Source organism: Amborella trichopoda, chromosome 1, assembly GCF_054954075.1.
Source record: "Amborella trichopoda isolate Santa Cruz 75 chromosome 1, AtrichopodaSantaCruz75HAP2 v2.0, whole genome shotgun sequence".
Classification (NCBI taxonomy): Eukaryota; Viridiplantae; Streptophyta; class Magnoliopsida; order Amborellales; family Amborellaceae; genus Amborella; species Amborella trichopoda.
In genome coordinates, this window is record NC_142336.1 from 26,895,417 (window position 1) to 26,919,212 (window position 23,796).

A 23,796-nucleotide genomic window follows, 5' to 3' on the forward strand; every position below is an offset into this window, starting at 1 on the left:
CTTCTCTTAAGCTAGGCCATGCCTCATGCTCACTCTTTCTCCTCTTACTTCCTCTCTCTCTCTCTACTCGTTGCTTGTCTCACATAGTAACCTAAAGCCGTGACAAACGCGCTGTCTCATCTCTTCCCCCCTCTTTCTCTCATTCTAGTCATGTTGTGGGTCTCGGAACCATAGAACCAACGGTTTCGTCTCTCTTTGCGATCTTCCCTTTAGTGCTTCGAGCGTAAACGCAGCAAACCTGTGGCTCCATATAGCATCTCACTATCTGTCGTATGCTCAAATCAGTACTCTTCAGAGTCATCCCAAGAGTGCCAACCCTCTGATCATCGCTCTAACTTCCTCTCCATATAGTTGAGTTGAGCCATGAGAAACATATTCGTTTTCTCCCTCACTCACTAGGGTGGAGTCTTCTTGAGTGGACAATCGAGAGAGTTCTAATTAGTTGCTCTGATCACCCGAGCGCGTAGTGTTTGCGTGGATAGCAGGATTCTTGTCACTATTTCTCTATCATTCTTTCTTTTGCCAGCCATCCCCCATTTGAGTGAACCGTTATAGAGGAATATCATCGAATTCACATTGTAGTTTTTAGCATAAGAGAACACGGTGATGTGTTAAAGTTTGAGAAGAGTTCGTGTCCAAACTGTATTGGAAGAAAACCAGAGGGCTCTTAATTGTTATAAGAGGTCGAACCGCATAGCCGTATACCTGAACCCCTAAACGACGAGGTAGGCGCCCAAACGCATCCTTGTCATAAAATCTTCTCATTGTTGGTTCCTATCTGCACAAAGGAGAGCACGCGTGCGCAAACCAACAAATGTACAACATGCACAGACCCTTCGCAGTTGTTTGAGAGAGGATTTTATCTCGCAATCCGTGCGAGGAAAAATCAAGTCCGACGAACTGGAGACTCCACTTGGGACATGCCACCCTATAGTTGGCTCAGGTTATTCTCAAGCAAACATCTCGCTTCTTTCTTTTTCTAAAACTGCAATGGGGTTCCAGTACTCCTCTTTCGTCCAACTTGGGGACTTCATCATCCTGTCCCACGAACCCCAAGCGACGAGGCAAGGGCACGAACTCACCGCCTCCAATGTAAAATCTCTCTCATTTTTTGTTCCTATCAGTGCAGAGGAGAGCCCACATGCTCGCGCACCCACAGGTGCCCAGCACACACGGATCCCCCACGGTTGTTTGAGAGAGGGTCTTTCACCCTGTGTGCACTCCACACCCACAGCTGCACGAGGACTAAGGTGAAGACCATGCCCCGACCAATTGGTGACTCCACTGGGGACATGTCACCCTATTATTAGCTCGGACTGTTATCAGGTACCAACCTTCTCTCTCTAAAATTGCAATGGGATCCCGTTATCCCTCTTTTGTTCAGATTGGGGACTTCTACAACCCCATATTTGAGACTTCACCTGTGGCGAGCGGATCAACTTATCTTACCTCCCCCACATCCTACTCGAGAGGCCTGGCTGGCCTTGCTATCCTAGTTCTGCCTAGGAAAACTAGGGACATGGGCTCTCAAGCCCCTCACCGCCACTCTTCTAACATCAAAGGGAAATCCCTCGATGTCAACTACATGGGCGGCGCTACAGCCGTCCCCTCATGTAAACACCTTGTCACTGGCGGACACCTTGCCAATCGCAAGCTTCAACGTGGTCCTCGCACCACTACTCCTCTTCGTCTGGTGAGTCCCAGCAGGACCACCACCGCCGTGAGTAATCATAAGGTCACCCCACCCATGTCACACAGGGGTGTTGTTAGCATTGACATCCCCATAGACACACCACGCTCTAGCAGTTTCTATGCCAGCCCATGCGACTTGCCAATCACCATGCGCACCTACGCATACATTATCACTAATAGGATAATCCTCACTATGACGAGTCGAGGATGGCGACAGCCCACCCTGTTCTCCTCAACTGCTTCAGGTTTCCTCCAACCCAAACGCAACACACATGGTAGTAGGGCCACCCATCTCATGCATGCTAGTTCTACAGCTCGAGGTAACCCAAAGGCTGCAGGCAAACGAGCACACAACTTTTGGGACACTAGAAAGTCTCATAACAATTACACCTGCATGCCAGACCCTAAGGACTCCCTGACTAAATGGGCGGGCATGGCCAATGGTCATGCCCCTGCTGCATGAAGGGTCGGACCTAGAGATTCCCCAAACACCACTGTGGATTGTGCACACACATACAGGTCCAGGGAAGCTATCGACGAAAAGAGGAAATAGGCATCCGCCGTCCCGCTGACTGCGTCAAAGCCGCTCGCTAGAAGTTCCCCTCAAGTACCATCCTCTCCATCCCTCCATGCATGGGCTAGCCAGCCCCCAGGGTAGAGCTCGAGACTGGAGGATTCCATTGGCGACGACCAGTCAGCCCCCCTCTTTTTCAGACAGCCCTTGGCCACCAAAGCCGCCTATAGACTCCCTACTTCTGAGGCATCACACTCTGTCTGAATGATCATATTTTTTGGCACATCCATCAAGCGGACCTGTCAAAAAGAAGACTGGGAATGTTTCCAATTCAGGGGGAAGATTTACCAGATCTTGCGGCTTAAACAAGCAAAGGGGATGGAAGTCCCACCCCTTCAACAAAAAGTAGTGTCTTCTATTTCAAAAGACCTACAAAGGCAAAGCCGGTTCCACCCGTTGCAAGACACGAAGGAGCCTGAGACAAATGTCATTGTTTATTCCAATGTCTTTGAAGTACAACAAGGTGAGCCCACTTGACCCAAAGCCCCAAGGCCATCATGAGCTAGTGGACGAGATAGGCCTCAAGGCCGTCTTGCCCCCCATTAAGGTCAAACCATGGCCCCAAGGCCTTCAAGCATCAAGCTTAGTGGCGATCCGGCCCCAAGGCTATTCAGAGCCAGTATTCACATGGACCTTCAATAAATCTCATGCTCAAACAGGGCAACCCTAGTCTTTGCTGTCAGGGGTGTTGGATGGCGGCACAAAAGGAACAGGATTGCCCCACGCGTTGAACTACCTGACTCTGAGGTGCAGGTCGAGGTAATGGAGGTGAGACATGACGGGGAAGACCTAGAAAACCTTACGGCCCATTTCGAGAATATGCTAAACAACATTCTAGATAGGCTCAAAGGGCTTGAAGACGCCCATCCCACGGTGTCTTCCCATTAGGAGGCAAACTCTCCTCTTGAGCCGCCACATGGAGAAGAAGAAAGACCTTAGCCTCGCCCTCTGGCCCAAGCCACGAGGCCTCCGAATCCCCCTGTCTCTCTTGAGGACTAGCCTAATGTAGCCTCTCAAGCTACGCCATCGATGTTCACGTAAGAGGACGTACAATGGATGATAAATAAAAGCATCCAAGACTTACATGCGTAAAAAACACAAGAAAGTGAACCAGAAGCCCTATCCACCTTTATTGATCAAATCCCCTTCCCTAATCGAGTACCAAAAAGGGATATTATTGGTCTTCGATGGCACGGGTTCGCCTTAGTAACACGTGGCCCACTTCATGTTTGCATGCCAAGAGTCCGCTTCGGATCCCAGATTGCTGCTCTGGTAGTTTGTAAAAACTCTCATTAGGCCTGCTTTCAAGTGGTACGCCCGCCTGCCACCCCACTTTGTCCACTCCTGGTGAGAGATGGAGAAGCTATTCTATAAACGCTTCTATGAAGCAAAGCTGGACGTTCAAGCCATAGAGCTCCTCATAATGGCTCAAAATTCGGACGAGTCCGTGGGCTAATACATCTAGAGATGGAGAGATCTCGCGATGTGCCAAAGCAACCCCATGGGCGAGATTTGAGGACGTACAAACATGCATAAGGAACATGAGAAAAGAAATCTCCTCACATGATGAGAATTCCAGCCCCATCACCTTCTCCGACATGATTACAAATGCAGCTCAAATCGAAAGCTTGTTGAGACATCATGGAGGAGAACAAGTCCAAAACATAAGGGGAGGTCAGACTCGTAACAGCAGGCCTAACCCTCTCGCTAACCAACAAAGAATATAATTAGTGCAGCACTCATGGCCACCTCTCAACCCACACATAATGTCAATCCACTACCGACATTGGATACCTCTCGGAGGCTACAACAAAAGAATCAAAGGGGGACAGATTAGCATTGTCACGACCCCGCCTCTTGACCCTTAGCGTACCTGCTGGAGGAAAGTGTGGGACCATGATCAAGGGTAGCGAATATCACTCAGGTGGGAGTGCGCTCAATGCTTTAGAAAAACGGTAATCAAAGCAAACCACGAAAGAAAACAAAATTTCCACAACACACACACATAAAAAGCTGGATAACCCAGTCCTCAGACTGTAAATACACTGTACAAAATTTTTCCAAAGTATTACAAAAGAGTTCCAGGCATCAAAGGCCCAATTCATTACATAACTTCCAAAATTAAACAAAAACTATGCCCAAGTTGACCATAGAATAGAAAAACATTATGCAAAATAGTGTGGGCTCCAACCACTAGTCGCGATTTCTGTATCGCTTGTCCTCGACCTGTGGCTATCACTCTACAATAATGAAAGTTAAAAGAATGAGCTATAAAGTCCAGTAAGTCAATCTAGATGCCATGTGTCTCAACTATATCTAGCCATGAGCCGTGAGTGATTCTTTTTAGGGATGAGCAAATTACAATGCAGATATCATATGAATTAGCAATTTATCAAACCATTCCACCACGAGCATCATAACAAATCAGCATAACTGCATTCAACAAGCAATATAAGTATAAGCAATGTTAGCAGGCATTAACCAACTCACTCCTTAATTCACCTACTCCCGAATTAGAAGTCTTATTCATCATGTCAAGCCAATCCCATTGCATAGGATTTCTGTCATCTCTTAGGAGGGAAAATAATGACAAATGGATGGCCCATTTCATAATGTTTTCACGCACACATGCACAGTCCCCAGTGTGCTTTGAGGCTTTCGATAAGAGGTGGCCTTGCAAGACGCGACCTTCATTGGTTCTTTAACGGGAGGGCGTTACACTATCAATGGATGGCCCATTGCATAGCGCCGTACTAACACAATGGGGGGGGGGGGGGTGACCCTCCCATGTGACTCACATCCTGACACCCTTCCTATCATTGGATCAAGGAAAGATCTCAACTACCAGCATAACTTTCTTATCAGATTAGATTACACTACCAACGGGTAACCCTCGTGTAGTGCCACTTATCACATTCACATCAGAGCGATCACATTACACTACCAACGGGTAACCCGTTCGTAGTGCCGCTTATGAGATTCACATCAGAGCACTTTCTTTTTTGAGCAGATTCTTCAAGGTATGCTGAGCAATCACATATCGCTTAGCTTGTCTCATAATCATGCACACATATCACTATAGGATGTGCATCATAGTCATATCCACATGTCATTACAGGGCACACCTTACAACACACTTTCATATCATAACAGAGCCTGTCTCATTATCAGGCATTCTTATCACTATCGAGCATACTTTAATGTACACATATATACCTAGAGAAAAATACAAATCATTAGGCTCATTTGGACATGATTTGGTCAGTAAACAGTTTAATACAAAAATGTGTAATAGTTCTGAAATTTCCTGTTATCACAACAGTGACACCTTTATAGAAAAATGAGTATAATTTCCAAACCATAGAGAATTGTGATATAGTTCCAAAACTATTTTTGTGGTAGACTCAGTTATATTTCATTTAAAAGTGGTTTACACTCATTTTGACCTGATTTGGTTGGTAAACAGTTCAATACAAAAACTTGTAACAGTTTTGGAATTTCCTGCAATCAATTTAGTGACAGCTTTACAGAAAAAGGAGTATAATTTCTAAACCATAAAGAATTATGACATGGTTTTAAAGCCATTTTTGAAGTAGAATCACTTATATTTCATTTAAAATTAGTTTGAGCTCATTTGGATATGAAATGGGCAGTAAAAGATTCATTACAAAAACATGTAAAGTTCTTGGAATTTCTTCACAATCCTGGCATAGTCTAGAAAATGGCTCCTAACTTTCCAATCAAACAAAATATTGATATGGGGTTTTTTCTTTCTGAAAATAGACTAAAAGGATTTCTGAAAATAGACTAAATAGGTGGCAAGTCAAGGGGTTACAAGTGGCAAACAATAGCTTCCAAGTGGCTTTCATGGCATACAAGTAGCAACAATGGGGCATGCATGTGCCAAGAGTCATGCAAGAAGCATGCAAGAGAGTTTCCCTAGACAGTGGAACGAGGTAGTGATGCGCTCAACGGTGTCACGCGTGGCAGTGACGCGCTCGGTGGTGTCGCGTGCAGCAACATTTCTTGCGCACATGACGATTGACTTTCTCTCTCCTATTGTGCACAACCTCTCTCTCTCTCTCTCTCTCTCTACTGAGCACAACGACTGACTTGTGCCTGCGACTTGCCAGCATACTTCAACACGTCAGAAAGTCGTGGTCCTTACATCATCCCCCCCTTAAAAAGGATTTTTCCCTCAAAATCATACCTCTACTAATCAAACAAACTGGGTTTCTTATCCCTGATCACATCTTCCCATTCCCAAGTCGACTCCTCCTGGGAATGGTATTGCCATAACACTCGAACCAGAGGGATCTCCTTGTTACCCAACACCTGCACCCTCCTGTCCAATATCTCAATTGGTCGCTCGATGAAGGTTAGCTTTTCTCTGATCGGAATCGGTTCGTATCTCAGAAACATGTGATGGGTCGGGCTGATACTTCCTCAATAAAAATACATGAAAGACGTTGTGGATGTTTGCTCACTCTGGTGGTAGGGCAAGTCGATATGCCACGCCTCCAACTTTTCCTAGAATGTCGAAAGGTCCAATATAACATGGACTCAAGTTTTCTTTCTTACCAAATATCATAACTCCCTTAGCTGGCAACACCTTTAAGAATACCCAATCACCTACCTCAAAGTCGAAGTCTCTTCTTCGGTTATCGGCATAACTCTTATGCCCACTCTGAGCTATTCTGAGCCTTTCTCAAATCAAATAAATCTTCTCTGAGGTCACTTGAACAATTTCTGACTCTAAAAGCTCCTTTCACCAATCTCGTCCCAACATATAAGTAACCTACACATTCGCTCATACAGGGCCTCAAAAGGCGCCATCTCAATACTAGCTTGGAATCTGTTGTTATAGGCAAACTCTATCAGAGGCAAATAATTATCCCAGCTTCCTTTAAATTCAATAACACAATCCCTTAACATATCCTCCAAGGTCTGAATGGTTCTCTCTGATTGCCCATCAGTCTGGGGGTGAAAGGTAGTGTTAAAAGTAAGACTCATTCCCAAGGCTAATTGTAGACTAGCTCAAAATCTAGAGGTGAACTAGTGCCCCTGTCGGACACGATGCTGACATGTATTCCATGCAACCTCACTATCTCCTTGATGTATAATTGGGTCAGTTTATCCAAGGTGTAGGTCGTGCGGATCGGTAAAAGTGGGCAGCTTTGGTCAGTCGGTCCACATCAACCTAAATGCTATCACTCTCAGAACCCATTTCAGGCAAACCGGAGACAAAGTCCATAGCAATGTGTTCCCATTTCCATTCCGGCATGGGCAAGGTCTACAACAACTTAGTAGGTTTCTAATACTCACCTTTCACTTGCTAAAATGTCAAACACTGGAAAACAAATAGCGTTACTTCTCTCTTCATGTCATTCCACCAGAAAGTTTATTCAAGTCCTAATGCATCTTATTACCCCCAGGATGTATAGCATAACAAGAGCGGATCCTTCTTTTGTGCCACCTGGATTTATTGAAAAAGATGGGGTTCTACCCTTATACAAGCTGTCATACTTACCCTATCACATAGGGGCAGAGCTGGATGCCATCCCACTACATCTTCTAATAATTTCATCTCTCAGACCAATAGATGAGCCATTGATATTACGGGCTTCCTGCTCAGAGCATCCGCTACTACATTATTCTTGCCTGGGTGATACTGAATGGTACAATCATAATATTTCAACAGGTTTACCCATCTCCTTTGTCGCATATTCAACTCTTTTTGGGATAACAGGTACCTGAGGCTCTTATGATCCGTAAACACCTTAAATTGGGCTCCATAAAGGTAGTGTCTCCAGAGTTTCAAGGCAAATACTATAGCCGTAAGCTCTAAATCATGAGTTGGGTAATTCTATTCATACGGCTCTAACTATCTGGAGGCATATGCAATGACCTTCCCTCGCTGCATAAGTACACACACGAGCCCTTTATGAGAGGCGTCGGTATAGACTGTAAAGTCCTCATTCCCTTCGGGTAACGTCAGTATCAGAACCGTGGTCAGTCTCTTCTTTAACTCTTGAAAGCTTCTCTCATAGTCATCTGACCACACAAATCTCACATCCTTTTGGTTTAGCGAGTCAGAGGGAGCGTGATCTTTGAAAATCCTTATACAGAGCGTCTATAATACCCTGCTATTCTCAAAAAACTATGGACTTCTGTCACAGTCATCGGTCTTCCCCACTTGAGTACAACTTCAATCTTAGAAGGGTCGATAGCAACCTCGTCCTTATAAGCAATGTGCCTAAGAAAGGCCACACTAGGAAGACAAAACTCACTCTTGCTCAGCTTGCCATATAATGTTTCTGACTTTAAAGCTTGAAGGACCACTCTTAGATGCTGCTCATGCTCCTTGAGGCTCTTTGAATATATTAGAATGTCATCAATAAATACCATAACAAAATCATCCAGAAATGGTCTAAAAATTCTATTCATCAGGTCCATGAAGACAGCTGGGGCATTAATCAGTCCAAATGGAATTACTAAAACCTCATAATGGCCATATCAGGTTTTGAAGGCGGTCTTGAGGATATCTTCCTCCTTGACATGCAGTTGATGATAGCCCGTTCAAATATCGATTTTGGAGAACACTTGGACACCTTGATGCTGATCGAAAACGTCATCAATCCTGAGCATAGGGTACTTAATTTTCATTGTTATTTGATTCAACTTCCTATAGTCTATACAAAGTCTCATGGACCCATCCTTCTTCTTCACAAAAAGAACCAGTGCACCCCAAGGCGATACACTAGGTCGGATGGACCCCTTCTCTAACAACTCCTGCAACTGTTCTTTTAGCTCTTTCAGTTCCGCCGGGGTCATCCTATATGGGGCCTTTAAGATGGGAGCAATACCAAGGACCACATCTATCACAAACTCAATTTCCCTGACTGGAGGCAAAGAGGTCAACTCCTCTGGGAAACCTTATGGGTACTCTCTTACCATAGGTATCTCTTCTAACTTGGACTGGACGTCTCGATTCTCTACTACATAGGCTAAGTATCCAACACATATTTTGGCTAGACAACGGGAAGCCCAAAGGGAAGAAATAAAGTGTAGAGGGGGAGCATCCCTGATACCCACAAAGTGCAGTTCAGGAACGTTATGGCGTCTAAAGGTCACAGTTTTATCATAATAGTCAACAGTGGCACTGTGTGTGGATAGCCAGTCCATGCCCAAAATAACATCAAAATCCTGAATATTTAAAAGTATCAAGTCTATGGGCAAGGCACACCTCTTTAGCAAAACCTTACACTGTTAGTATACCATACCAGTTTCCATCGAATCCCCCACAAGCGTGCACACTACTAAGGTGTAGTCTAGAAATGAATGTTCAATATTTAGATGACATGCAAAATGAGGTGCAACAAAAGAGTGAGAGGACTCAAGGTCAATCAAGATTTTAGCTTCTCTACTACTAAGAAAAAGCGTACCTCTAATCACTGAGGTGGAGACTTTAGCTCCCTGCTACATAAGTGCAAATACCCATCCTTGAGTCCTTGGTCTGGCTTCGAGCTTCGTCATCAGGTAGTTCTCAATTAAATGGCCGGGCTTGCCACATCGAGTGACAATAGAAATATCCAGGGAGAACAACCAACAGTGGCATACTTATATATTTTGGAACATAACTTCACTTTTGTAAGGAATTTCAAAATGGGAAAACATGAAAATTTTACTAGACTCACATATCTTTCTAATGGCAGTGATTTGAGGTCAATTGGACCTCATTTGACTGTTCAAAAGCCTCTTATAAAAACATACATGTTCTTGGAATTTCACAGTAACACTTTACATGGCTCAAGAACATGTTCCATAATGTTCAATTCATAGTGAATAACATCATAATAAATGTTCCTTCACAATATAAACACATAAACATACATTTTCTACAGAATTTGTAAGCCATACATTCATTTTTTGGCACCAAAATTCATCATAGAGAAAAGGAACGAATTTTAGTGAAACAGGGCATAGGAATCACTACAATATATTCACTTTTTATTACTCATCTTGTAGGCAATCAATTTCATGTATTCTCATGATAGTAGTGCAATGGTGGTGGATCCACTTACTCAAACATCAATGGTGCCATCTAAATCTTCTTTTGCAGTCTTCTTCAACTCCAACAATGGCTGCTCCAACAGTGAGGGAGAGAACTTCACCAAGTTTTTGTCTTAGAGAGAGAGAGATGAAGAAGAAAAGAAGTGAAGTCAGAGTGAGCGGGAAGGCTTAAGTATTGCTGGCTGGGTGGCAGCCCAAGCTGGACAAGTGGAAAACATGAGGACAAGTGGAGCGTGTGTGGCGGGCAGGTGGCAGTTTTACTTCATGCACAGTAGTGCCAAACACAGCGTTGCTCTTTCTTCTCTTCCAAACGGCGTTGCCCCCGACTCTTCTCTCTTCTCCAAATGGCAATGCCTCTCTTTAACTTCACACATGGCGCTACTCGTCACTCGTGGTGTTACACCCACGGCGTTGACCAAGGTGTGCAACCTCTGAGTAATGGGTATAGTCTGACCCAATTCAACTCGTTTGAGTCTACAAGCCGACAATTGACACATCAAGTTCAACACATTCCTCAGGCTCAGTCCTTGCGGCAACCCGCTACATGGGCCCCACAACCAGTTTATACGAGCCACATACCACAAAGTTAGGTTCCACTGACCATACAACCGAGCCTGCTCACAGCTATAACGACGGTTCAAGTTGCTTGTATCAAACACCTCTAAGACTCTTTAGAGAAAATGGGAATACGGGATTTATCAACTCCTAAAGCTTATGTACAAGAAATTATGGGAAACCTAGAAGATCTACCAATGGGGTTTGTGATGCCACAGTTCATAAACATATTTTCAGGGAAAGGGGATCCTAAGGCACACATCAACGCCTACTTATTGATGGTCCACACACTACAAGACCGACCCAACCAACTTAAGGTCATATTCTAGCATAGCTTATCAGAAGAACCCTTGATGTGACACTGAAGATTCATGAACGATAACCCTCAAACAACTCTTAATGAAATGTTCAGGTAATTTTCCTCCCGTTATAGCAGAGGAAGGCCAAGACCTGTTACCGTTGGTGAGTTGAGTTCCACCAAGCAGAAGTCGGGTGAGTCTCCTTCCCTGTTCATAACCAGATTTAGAGAGGCCGCTATGCGAGTTATTGAAACATCACTTTCTGAAGCCGTGAAGGTAAGCATGGCATTAGAGAACATGACTCTAGAATATGTCATGTTCTTCAGTATGGGGCCAGTCCCTTACTCATTTGATGTTATGCTTGAAAGAATATTGCGATATGAGTGAGCCAAGGAAGATAAAACCGCAGCCAAAAAACCCTCTCAAGAAAGAGAAGTGAACACGATCGAGAAAAGCAACCCTTCTACAAACCACTCACAAGAAAGGACAAAAATTTATTCTACCACATGGAGAATGCAGACTTCCACACCAAGGGAATTCACTCCCATTGATGAGCCTATGATCAATGTCATCAAGAAGTTGCTTAAGGCAAGGCTCATAGAATTACTGACAGCAGCCAAGATTCTTCCTTTCCATGGAGGCGATACATCTCGATGGATTGGCATCAAAACTATGCCCATGTCACTGAGGAATGTAGAGCTTTTAGACATAGAGTTCAAGATCTCATCGATAACGGCATGATAAGTTTCAAAAAGGAAGATGTTGACGGCAAAGAAGAATCAGAAACTCTAGATGTCTTGACAAAAAATATTGATGTCAACCTAATTAATCAGGAGAATCACAAGCCGTGCCCAAACCCGAAGAACATCCGCAAAGTTCTTGGAGCACAAGAAAAAATCAATTGGAAAGTCCAGTATATGAAGAACAAAACCAGCATAACCTCACTTAGGAGTTAATGACTAAGGATACTCAAGATCAAAGCAGTGATGATAGCCTTAGCTCTAAGCCCACAATCGAAGAAAGGGGTATTGCATATGGAATTCCTCTCTAAGATACACTCCAAAAAATGGCACAAGAAATCCCCATCATCAAGAGTCCCACTAGGGCATACGAACCCTTCAGCACGTACTTCAAAGTTAATACAACAAATGGTTCATACGTATGTGGCAATGAATCAAACTCGTAAGAGCAATATGAACTCGAGCATAAGCTCAACCAAGGTTTTGAAGCTATGAATTCCCAATCCCATAACAACAAGAAAAACCTTAATTTTAGGACAATAACTCGTGAGGGGGCCCACTTAAGTGGGATCAATATGATGAGGATGACGTGTTTGAAATTGATGTGATCTAGATCAACGAGAAGGGATCATCTTCCAAACAAGGGGTCAACACCCCAAAGTCTCCCATTACGCTTCCAAATAAGGGGCCAACACCTCAAATATAAAAGAAGATGAACGTTTTGAAATTCTAAGGGGCCCACCTGGGCCAACTTCACTAAACTTCTTCGCTAACCCACCTATATGGGATGAGAAGCCAAGCTTAGAGGATTTAACCGAGTCATCTCGAGGTGAACGCAGTTATAGATGATGGAGAAGCAATGAGCTCAAATTTGACTATTGTCAAAGATTTGACATCTTCACTAAAGTTGATAGAGCTCAAACCTTTGGAAATTCAAAGGGGGCCACCCGGGCCACCTTCACAAGATTTCTTGAATGATCCACCAATCTGGGTTTAAGAATTGGAAATTGAAAATCAGACGATGTTACCCCCTCAAGAAGCAGGCTCTCTAAAGTTCATTAATGACATAAGCACAACTTTGATAACCGGAGCACCACCATGTCAAGAGAATTCATCCTGTGAATAACAAGTTCCCAACGGAACAGAAAGCCCTGCAGGGGCAACCCCATCAAAATATTCAATAGGGGCAAACTCCTCTCTTGAAGAGTATACAATAGAGGTAACTAATGAGATTGATTTGTTGATTCCCAACACGTCATAAGGCCATTTAATACAACAGGGGCAACTAATGAGATTGAAATCTTATTCGTTGACTCCCAACATGCCGTAAGGCCATCTAATACAACTCAACCACTCCTCTTGTGTGAGAGTCTCACCTAAGCTCGAGCATTGAGAAGGAGCCTACCACGGAGTTAACCTCCGAAAAGCAATTTGAAATTTGCAATGATAAAGATAACCAAAAGGAGTTGGGTGATCACTCACCCCTACAAATAATCAAATGAGGCAGTCATGTCTCACACTTCAAAAGGAATTAATGCCTAATGTGTAACATAAAGTACTCCATTAACAGGAAAACCCTAATGAACTTATTTGTGGAGCAGTTTAAAGGCAAAATCAAGGTTCAAGTGGAGCAGTTTAAAGGAAAAGTTCAATGGAGATTCAGCAGCCATTATCAAAGAGATTTTGGATGCCAACCTAGGTTAAGGGAAATCAGAAGAAGACTGATATTGGAACCTCCCTGCCACTTGGAGGAGGGAAAGATGATCGAATTCTTTCATGATCTTATGGCTAATTGTCAAAAAAAAAAAAAAACAGGGGCACCCTTGACTCTTCTTCCTCCTTCCCCTCTTCCTTTGTCATTATTTTCTTCTTCAAAATAAATAAATAAAAATTTCCCGGGCTGAAAATCCAAAAGGAACCCCAAGAATTGGAAAAAATCTACTGGGCTGAACACCTGAAAGCGACCCCGGAGCGATAAAAAAAAAAATCCGTTGGGCTGAAAATTCGAAAGGAACCCCAAGCGTTAGAAAAAAGGCTACTGGGTTGAACACTTGTAAAGGACTCCAGGGTGATGAAAAAGAAGAAGTTCTCTTCTTCCTTCTATTCTCCAAAGTCCTTTCTCTTTAAACATCTTATCTTCCTTCTTACCGAGTCAAAATGTTGTCAAGAGAAAAATCAATGAGCATTAGCCTGATGGAACATTGTTTAGGTCCTCGATCATTTGGAGCTTTGAAAGGTGTAGGAACGAAATCGAAAATCCAAAGAGATTCTGAACACCCAGGGGTAGTATCCTATATTTTGCAGACTATGCTTTGCTCGAAAGCTTCAAAGAACTCTCATTTGCATTGAAATGCAAGAGCTGAGGTTGGAAGACAAGGAAATACCTTATGATTCCTCATCCCGAAGATTCAAGCAAAGACTTGATATGCTCACATAGGGTCCACCAAAGGGGTCACAAGTGGTTAAACTGTAAGCCCCAATAGGGGCATCAAAAAAATAATAGTAATAATAATGAAAAATAATAAAAACTCCACGGTTGTATGAGTATACTGCATAACGTTAAACTGCTTAGACGGCTCTATGGTTGTAGGACTTAAAACTACTAATCAAAATTTGTTTTACAAAATATATTTGTCCTTTCAAAATTTTCACTATATGTCTATTTTTTCAAAAATTTTAATTTCTTTGTTAAAATCGCAATCTGTCCTTGCTCTGGGTTCTATTTCGAATCTCTTCCTCTTTTAAAAATATCTAAAGCATATTCTAAAACGAAGGAGCTTGGACACCCATAAATGATGATTTACCACGTTGTCGCCTCATCTCTTCATCTCTCTCTCTTCAGAATTAGCCAGACAAGCCTTTTTCCCATACAAACCTTTTCCCAAATAGGAAAAACCTATAGAAAGCCTTAAGAAATCCTAATGAAATCAAAGGAAATGCTAGTTTTAAGAATTTGAAATTGTGAAAACCCCTGAAGTTAAGTGGCAAGGCCAAAAAATCCAACTCGATTTTCAAGATTGTGTAACTCATCGACATATCACACCGAAAACCCTAGGAGGAAAAATGCCCTAGGTGGGTGAGCAAGGATTAGTTGGTGTGCCCTCTGACCACATAACCTCATAAAGAAATTTAAAATGTCTGCATTATCTTTGACGTTTACATACCCCTCGAAGGATAGGGAGCGCCAAAGAGTGTATACTTCTTTGCCACTCACTTGTCCCTCGAAGGACAGAGAGTGTCAAAGAGGGGCTTTTGGATACACCCCATTTTAAAATTGGCAAATTCCATGATTTTCCTAATTCCATAGGACCACACTATTTTAGTAGACCCTTAAACCATAGACCACCACAATCCATGGTCCCATCCTATGATCCAAACCTAGCAAATCCCTAGCTTTTAGTATTTATCCATTCTACACCTAGCAAATCCGCAGCTTTTAGTAGTTATCCATTCCACACCTAGCAAATCTCCATGTTTTAGTAGTTAGCTATTATACATCCCTATTAGGTCTCTAAGAAAAATAAAATTGAGGTTCGTTTGTTTAGGAAGGATGTGGCATGTGGGAGACTAGGGACACCTCTTAAAAAGGGGGGACGTGTAGGTTAAAAGGAGGGAACTGAGATGTGGGAAGCCAGAAATTAGAGAGAGAGCCCTGAGAAACAAAAACCTAACCTAAGAAACCCTATTTCTAAGCTATCTTTAGATCAGAAAAACCATTCAACCAGGTGAAGGCTTGATAACCACTTGGAGAAAGAGAGACAAAGAGGGCACCGGTTCTGATACGGGCGAGCCCTCGAAGGCTCAGGAGTCCTGGGCCATCTGGTTCGGTTTGGTATCATTTCTTACTCTTTTATTAATTATTTTCTTCTTTTATCTTATTTTAATTTGATCAGATTAGTTTTTATTGCTTTTTATTTCATGTTTCATATTCGGATTAATGCTAGCCCTGCCACTGATCTGAGAATAGATCAGCTCGGTACTTTGATTTTCCCTAAATTCTCTATCATCTTCTTTTAAAATCAGTTTGTGGTGTTTATATATGATGGATCTTTCTCTAAAGATCTCTTTGATTTTGCACTATAAACAAGCTCGCACCTCTCCTGATTCTTGATCTTATAAGAATTTCCTGTGTGCACTCGGGTGACCACGAATGGACCCTCCCAATTAGGTTTGAACTTTTCTAAAGGGTATGGGTTTACAGAAGTGTGGAAGATTTTTTTTAATACCATGTCCCCTTCCCTGAACTATAAAGGAACATGCCTCTCGATTCTATGCTGGTAAGCAACAATATTTTGTGTTGCTCGTAGTCGTCTTTCATCCAAATTAACGAGGGCTGCGATTCATACTTCGATCTTTTGTTCCTCATCTGAATCTTTATGAATAAGTACTCGGAGAGATGGTATGTCAACTCAATGAGTAACACTGCTTCCATACCATACACCAATGAGTACGCGATCATGCCAGTAGGATTCTTCTCAACTGTCCGGTAGGCCCATAACACGTCATTTAGCTTTTCATGCCAATCTTTGCCACCTTCTATTATTCTGTCTATAATTAAGAGAAGTCCTTTTTTTGTAGCCTCTGCGTGTCCATTTCCTTGAGGGTAGTAAGGTGAGGAGAATTTTTACGTTATCCCAAAATTTTTGCACACCTTAGAGACCTTTTCATTTTTGATGTTGGATCCATTGTCATTAATGATTGACTCAGGAGCACCGAACCTGAATATAATATTGTTCTTTGTGAAACAGGCAACATTTTGTCCCTCAATTTTGACAAATGATGTGGCCTCTACCCATTTGGTGTACTTTGTAGAAATTAATATAAAACGGTGGCCGTTTGAGGCTTTTGGTGAGATCATTATGATTATTTCAAGACCCAACATGGCAAAGGGCCATACAGGCGGTGTTGAGTTGAGTGGTACAGACGGTGTATGGATGAGGTCTCTATAAAGCTGACATTTGGGACACATCTTTATGAACTTCCAACAATCTTCAGCTATGGTAGTCCAGTAATAGCCTTGGTGCCTGATTTTCTAAGCTAAGGCGACTGTGCCAGAATGACCTCCTTTATTGTGTAACTTTGTCAGTACTAGGTTGATTTTTGGCTAATCAAGACACCGCAGAATGATGCCATCAAAGGACTTTTTGAACAAGAGATCACCTCTTACTAAGAATCCCATAGAAAACCTTCGAAGGGTTTCTTTATCCTTTTTGGTGGCTCCTTCAGGGTATAATCCATCTTTCAGCAAGGACAAAACATCGTGGAGTCATGGTTTTGCCTTAACTAGCTCATTTGAAGACACGAGAGACACTTCCCCATCATTCTCATTTTCTTACTCTATTTCCTCTTCGATCCTTGGTGGGGAAGTATCATGTTTGTTCCTGATATAGAATGATAGTGTGGTGATTTCTGGAGGAATATCAACCATTGAAGCAAGGATTGTAAGGGCGTCAACGAACCGATTATGTTACCTAGTTGCATGCCGAAAGGTGATTTTATTGAAATATGATCATCATCTTTTCCACCTTTTCTAGATAGGGCTTGAGCTTTTCTTCTTTCACCTTCCAAAATCTCTTGAACTTGGTTTATGACGAATAAGGAGTCACCAATCACTCGTATTTGTTGGATTTTCATTCCCATGGCGTTCTCGAGCTCGGCTATCAAGGCTTCATATTCAACAACATTATTGGTACATGGGAAATTCAATCTGATGGCTGTTGTCATTAAAATCTTCTTGGGTGAGCATAGTATGACACCTATACCTAACCCGTATTCATTCCTTGTACCATTGAAGTATAACTCCCAAATTAATTCCTCAATTGTGAAGAGGTTCTCATCAGGGAGATCTGTGTTGATGTGAGTGTTATCTGACAGTGCGTGTTCAGCTAAGTGGTTAGCAATGGCTTGTCCTTTGATCGATTTTCTAGTAATATATTCGATCTTGAACTCGCTCAATAGCATTCTCCACTTCGCTTAATGTCCGTTCAGGACTGGTCTCTCCAATAGGTACTTGAGTGGGTCTATTTTTGAGATGAGCTTGACTGAATGAGATAAGACATAGTGTCTTAACTTCTGCATGGGCCACACGTGTCAAGCAATGCTTCTCCACATCAGTGTATCTTGTCTCATTGTCCACCATAGTCTTGCTGATGTAGTATATCATTTTTTATTTTTCATGGTCATCGTATTGTCCTAACATTGCCCCCTTGGTCTTGTCTCTCACTGATATGTATAAGAACAGGGGTTTGTCTGGACTAGGAGGACTAAGGATGGGAGGTTTGGTGAGGTAGTCCTTGATTTTATCAAACGCTTCTTGACACTCATTATTCCATATAAAACGGGTATCTTTCTTGAGTAGTCTATTAAACGGCGTGCACTTGTCTACTAGTTGTGATATGAAACACCTTATGGCTAGTATGCGACCTTGCAGCCCTTGAATTTCTCTGATGTTTTGAGGAGAGGGTATTTACGTGATGGCTCCTATTTTGGATGGGTCCACCTTAATGCCTCTTTAGCTTACTATAGAGCCTAGTAATTTTCTAGATTCATCCCCAAAGGCACATTTTTTGGATTGAGTTTGAGTTGATGTTTCTGGAACCTTTCGAAAATGGTTCTCAGGATGGTGAGATGATCAAGCATGGTCTTCGACTTGACCAGAATGTCGTCGACATAGTCTTCCATGATGGTGTGCATTAAGTCATGGAAGATGCTAGTCATTGCCAGCTGATAAGTTGCCCCTGCATTTGTGAGGCCGAAGGGCATGACTTTGTAGCAGTAAGTACCCCATTGCGTTATGAACGAAGTCTTGATCTGGTCTTCTTTTGCCATGAAGATTGGGTTGTAACCTGAGAAGTAATCCATGAATGACAACATATCGTGCCCCATAGTGTTGTCGACCAAGGCATCTATGTTTGGTAATGGAAAATTGTTCTTTGGGCATGCCTTGTTGAGGTCTCTGTAGTCAACACACACTTGGATCCTCCCGTCTTTCTTGGGTACGACACTATGTTGGCCAACTGTTCTGAGTAATCGACACGGGTAATGAACTTCGCTTTGAGTAACTTGACAATTTCTTCTTTAATTTCAAACTTAAGGTGGGTCTTCTGACGTCGGAGTTTCTGCTTTACAGGCTTGGCCCCTTAATTGAATATTAGGTGATGTTGCACCAAGGTGGGATCTAGCCATGGCATATCATCATATGACCAAGCGAAGAAATCACGATATTCCTTGACAAAGGAAATCATATTTTCTCGCTCCTTAGGAGATAGGGAGGTTCCAATCTTGGTTAACCTTAGGTGCTTCTCAGTTCCTAGGTTTATGTCGATCGTCTCTTCGATGATAGCTGTTGGGTCATCATCGAACCTTTTCTTCAATTGCTCAACATAGGAAGTAAGTTCCTTAGGTTGAGGGATTTCATCGTACTCTTAGCTCTCTTGATCTTCGTTTTTGTCATCCAATTCGTCATCCTAGGTATTGTACACTGTTATCGGGCTAACTTGAGTGTTCGCCATTTTTTAAAATTATTTTTCATTATAATCAGTTTTATCATGTTTTGATTTTTTTACAGTTTTTGAAATAACACAAGAGGTGTCCCTTATGAGACTCGCGAGAGAAATGTTGGGGACTAGACGTGCAGGGTGGTTAGATGGCCACCTTGCGCCAATCCGTTTTTTGGCACCGAGACTTGAAGGTGCCGCTGGTACGCTTTCAGCGATTCTCAAGATAGGGGAGTCATCAACAAATTCTGTTCTTAGGTTTGAATCGGTGGATGAGTATGCTTGGTTGTGTTAGAGGCGATTGTGCATACCTTCAAATCCAGGTCTTCAAAAAGGTCATCAATTTCCAGTTCTTGTATGTGTTGAGATGTGGAAGAAGAGTTATTCCCCATTGGGGATTCAAGAATCACCTTAGGCCATTTTGAAGGACGGGCATCAAGAGGATCGAGGCTTTGAATGCCTCCAGATACGAAGCCAGGATAGCTTGAAGGCTTCATCCAACTTTGCAATAAGGTGAGAGAACACCTGAGACCTCTTTGATCTCTTTTTTCAGTTTTGGCTTTGAATGATTTAGAGATTGCCTCTATTACGCCTTGCCCCTTCACTACCCAAGCCTTGGCTTGGTTGGAATCCTTCGGAGAAGAGCATGTGCAAAGCTTCAAGGGACCTGAAATTGTATCGATGTTGACATTGGATAGTGTCATCCATCGATGCAGAAATTTACAAAATTTTAAGAACAGGGTCGCCAGCCTCTAGGCGTAAGGTGGCAAAATCAGCTTGCTCGAAGGAAGCGAGCGGGATTTTTCCGAGCTCGACTCCTACAACTAGGTTCCCATTATGTATACTAGGATTGAGAAAAACAGGGGGTTCAACACATACCTTTGTGACACTATTTTTAGTTGGAAATTTGAGGCATTGATGGAGTGTAAAGGCGACCACGAGGTTTTCATGCAGCCATGGTCTTCTGAACAACAAGTTGAAACAAGGCTTTATGTCAAAGACATAAAACTTTATCACTTGGATGGTAGGGCCGATCTTGAGTGAGAGAGGTAGTATGCCTTCAGCTTGTCATTTGGTCCCGTGGCATGAGGCGATAGTTAGTTAACACGGCTCGAAGTCATCCGAGCTTTTTCCTATCTACTTCACTATTTTCATAGGGCATATGTTTAAGGATGCCCCATTATCAACAAGCACTTTACGTATTTCATATCCTTACATGAAAATGGTGATGCGTAGAGGTTTGACATGGAGTCGGTTGAAGCTCATCGGGAGGTCATCGTCTGTGAACATGATTAGCATTGGTGCCATCAATTGGTTGATCATTCTGCAAAACTCATTCGGCTGTGTGTTGCTCGGAATGTGTGTCTTAGCGAGAACCCTTTTGATCTGGGCTCTGTGTGGTAGTGAGTTGGCAAGTAGCTCCAAGATGGAGATTTGAGCCTGGATCTTCCTGAGATGAGTCGATAGATCATAGGTGGTTGCAGATCCTTGAGTTTCTTTATTCGACTCGGGATCTGCCGCCCCTGCTGGTTGTTTGGCTTTTGAGGTGTTTTCCATTCTTTCATCAAGAGAATCAACCATCAATTGAATGAGTTTAAACACTCGACCTCTTCAAATTAAGGTTCAACCTCGCCTGCCTGAAGCTCGATAGGGTCAGCCCTAGCAAGAGTAATGGGAGACTTTGGGGTGTTGACCCCTTATTTGGAAGATGACACCTTTTCATTGGTCCTGACTGTATCAATCTCTAGTTTGTCATATTCTTTATCTTGGTCCCATTTGAGAAGGTTATCGAGGTTTGGAGAAGATGGGCTTCCTCTTAGGAGGCTCAAAAGATCTTCTTCGGGTTCTTGAAAGTGATGATCACAAGCCAATATGAACTGATTGGGATCCTCTTCTTCGTCTCCACACTTAATAACGTGAATAACTATGTTCTCTTTTGAGTTGTCTTGAGCTCCTGGCTTTTCGGTCGTTGTTACCATATTTTTAAGGAAAGGATTTGTGAAGATACTCATCTTTTGATTAGGCTTTTCGACAGGTTGATTTATAGGTGCGACAGTGACATCCCCCCTATTGATTAACCCTTGAATCACCCATTTCAAACATCTGTAGTTTTGAGTATCATGAGCATGGTTTTGATGCCATTTGCACCACCTTCTCTTATCCGTGACTTGAAATGGTGGTTCAGATGGTGGCGGGAGATAAACCATATTCTTAGCCAAGAGTAATTCCAACACTTTTTCTAATTGGTCTTTGAGAGGGGTGAAATTATCCTTTCAACTTTGATTATTATTTTGAGCATTGACTCTAGGCTGACCCCTTCAGTTTTGATTCTGATTATTGCATTGAGTAGCTAAACCTTGGGCCGATTCGTTAATGATGATCTCATTAACCTGATCGGAAGCATTCGTCTTGTTTTTGTTCTTATTTTGGGGAGTTGTTATCGGCTTGTTGTCGGGCTTGGTTCTGAGGGGTGTCCCTCTAACCCTTTCATGTCGCACCACCCGCTCAGTCATGGAGTCGAAAGAGTAGAGGATAAGACATTGGCTGGCTCGGGAGCAGCATTCTCAAAGATTATGAAGATCTTGGTTGGGTCTATAAGTCGACATTCTATGACCCGCATTACCGCCTCACCGAATCGACCAATGATATCCTCGAAGGATTCCCCTGGGTTTTGTTTTGTTTCACTGAGTTCGCCCAAGGAGAGAGGTATCGGTGTCGACCCGCCGTAATGAGAGAAGAATAGGTTGAATATTTCCTTTGGAATGATGTGTTGTCGAGCGGACATTGCTTTCTGATGCTAGTTCAAGGCCTCACCGGTCAATGTTTGTGAAAAGATGTCCTTCAGTTGGTTAGGCATGTGTCGCAAAGTTCTAATGGAGAGGAGGTATGTTTGGACGTGAGTATCTGGATCGCTCTTCCCATTGAACTTGTTTCTAAATTCTGGGACGACAAATCCTAGAGGAAGATCTTTCATGCCTCCATGGGTCTCATGAAGCCTTTGGGGGTAGAATTTCATGCATACCCATTCTTACAAGCATATCTTGCATTGCTTTTTAGGTGCCTTCTTATTGAGTATATGACATGGCAGTAGGCCAGCCAGTTGGTGGGTTCCCAAGTTTAGACTGATAAGTTGAGACTTGGGGTATATGTTGGTCTGTATGGGTCGGAGATTGATGAGCCACAGGCACCGGGGCGGTTTAATACATTGGGGCCTAAGGAGTGTACTGACCCAGAGGTGTCGCCACCGATTGCAAAAGTTGCACGGTTTGTTGGACTGGATGAACCAGAGGGACCGATTGAAGAATCGGCTGTGCTAAGGGTTGACCTATACGACTAACTTGGTTTGGGATCGACCCGAACACTGGGGTATGAACAGTGTAACCTAGGTCAACAAGACTTTTGAGGGCAGCTTGGACACTTATCTCACCTAAGGGACACCTCTGCTTCATACAGAGTTCTGGACATCATGAGCTGCACTATGGTGGTTCGAGGTTGGGTTAGATCCCGTAGACCTAGGTGGGTCTTAGTTTTGAGATCGTTGCACCTCATAATTATCTTGGTTTGAGCTATGGGAGTTGGCTTTAGATGTTGCATGAATTTCTTCCCTCACTCGACTTCTACTTTGGTTGCTTAAAATCCCCTGTAGGACGATGCATGGTCGGACTCCCTAACTATTCAAGGTTTTTTGGATAGAGTCGGCTTTTTGGGCCAAACGCATCTCAGGATTAGGAGTGGATACTTGGGACTCTTCCTTTAATTGAAGACATGGGTGTTGGATAATGGATTGTCCTGAGGTCTGTAGATAACTCCAAGGGAATACAACATACTGGTCCCTAGGTTTTGGCAAGTTAGGCATAGAGTCGGCCATGGACCAGTCATCATGGTCGCCTTGAGTGATTGACATGGTAATTGCTTTTGGCTGGGTTCTAGAATCTAGACTTTGGTAAGATCTAAACTCGACAACTTTAAAGGTGGGTTCAAGACTTCCTCGGGCAGACTCGTGTGGGCGCCCTCTTAGATCACGAAGAAAGCCCCCGAGTAATAAATTTAGTTCGGAATCGCCTCCCTTGACTTGTATTCTTCTTGCTTTCTACTTTTCTGCAATCACACACATATATGGCAAAGGTTAAAAAACAGGTGGGTCAGACCTCACCCTTTTCTTCTTTGATGAACATACATAAGCATGCACATTTAAAAAGAAGAAGAGAAGAAAGGCAAGGGACAGAAGAATTTGACTAAGCGAGAGGATCAGAGCGGTGACTAGGCTAATGGATAATTGACCTGACGTGGTAGTAAAGTGGGCTCGGTAACTAAGACTGGCTCACAAGATTACTACTAGACGTTGTTACCAATACTGACTAGCTAGG

The 23,796-nt window shown here is 42.9% G+C and overlaps 1 long non-coding RNA gene across 1 annotated transcript in view; it reads right to left on the reverse strand.

Moving 5' to 3' along the window:
* Nucleotides 1-4,276: 4,276 nt before the first annotated feature.
* LOC148783763 (uncharacterized) overlaps nucleotides 4,277-23,796 on the reverse strand; it is an 83,226-nt gene continuing 63,706 nt past the window's right edge. The window contains exon 2 of the long non-coding RNA XR_016046230.1: nucleotides 4,277-4,506. This is a non-coding gene — a long non-coding RNA (uncharacterized LOC148783763). The remainder of the gene's footprint in view (nucleotides 4,507-23,796) is intronic.